This window comes from Bos taurus, chromosome 28 (assembly GCF_002263795.3).
Source record: "Bos taurus isolate L1 Dominette 01449 registration number 42190680 breed Hereford chromosome 28, ARS-UCD2.0, whole genome shotgun sequence".
Classification (NCBI taxonomy): domain Eukaryota; kingdom Metazoa; phylum Chordata; class Mammalia; order Artiodactyla; family Bovidae; genus Bos; species Bos taurus.
Genome location: NC_037355.1, coordinates 7,183,870 through 7,184,934, shown reverse-complemented (window position 1 = coordinate 7,184,934; position 1,065 = coordinate 7,183,870). Strand labels below are relative to the sequence as shown.

General features: G+C 45.3%; 1 non-coding gene across 1 annotated transcript; it reads left to right on the top strand.

The window, feature by feature from the left end:
* Window positions 1–372: 372 nt before the first annotated feature.
* Window positions 373–444, top strand: TRNAS-GGA (transfer RNA serine (anticodon GGA)). Its single transcript has one exon. It is a non-coding gene; the product is annotated as a tRNA-Ser (tRNA).
* The last annotated feature ends 621 nt before the right edge of the window (window positions 445–1,065 follow it).

The window sequence follows — 1,065 nt, the reverse complement described above, 5'->3', positions numbered from 1 at the left end:
AGGAGGCGAAGAGAAGTCAGGGTGAAGAGGTAGAAGGCATGTCGTATTACCATCGAGAGAAGCTTCGTGTGGGCGTTCTCCAGTCTGAACTAAGTAGCTCCCCAAACCAGTGGTGGGCAGGGCCAGACAGATCCAGTAGCACTGAAAATGTATGTGTTGTTTTTCTGTTGCTGCCCACTGACTTTTATTTATAATCTGTACTGTTTTACAAAGCAGTCATCACAGACTCCTACTCAGGGACACAAACAAGAAAGATTTCTTTGACTTCAGTGTTGCTGCAGAGATCCTTTGGAATTCTTTTAGATCTCTGTGCTGAATCCTTGTCTTCTTCCTCCTATGAACTATAGGTATGCTTAACTGTAGGTAGGGGCTTCCCTGGTGGCTCAGAGGTTAAAGCACCTGCCTGGAATGCAGGAGACCCGGGTTCAATCCCTGGGTTGGGAAGATTCCCTGGAGAAGGAAATGGCAACCCACTCCAGTACTCTTGCCTGGGAAATGGCAACCCACTCCAGTACTCTTGCCTGGGAAATGGCAACCCACTCCAGTACTCTTGCCTGGAGAATCCCACGGAGAGAGGAGCCTGGTAGGCTACAGTCCATGGGGTCACAAAAGGTCAGACATGACTGAGCAACTTCGCGACATGATGATGCTCCAAGATGTTGCCTTTTTTTTCTTTTTCTTTTCTTTGCATTCTGTTTTCCATGGTGAGCTGATCATAGCTCTAGTTTGCTTTTTTTTTTTTTTTTCCCAGAAAGACTTGCAAGTCTGTGTTTTAGTCCTAAAAGAACCTTTGTGCCAGTTCTCTCTTTCCAAGTCTCTAAGGTTCATCTCCATCTGTTTGTTCTTCCATCACTCCAATAAGGTTAAAATTGGAACACATAGTATTCTTTCTCCAGAACAGCTTCTGCTTATAAGCTGTTCTTTTCATCAGTTCTGTAAGTCCTTTGGCTTCTAGTTGGAAACTGTTGACTCTTCTTTCACGCTCCTTGTTCTCTACTTACATAGCCAGATTACTTCACAGGTTTTAAGCACCTGCACAGTGCCAGGCACCGTGATTGGCCTTGG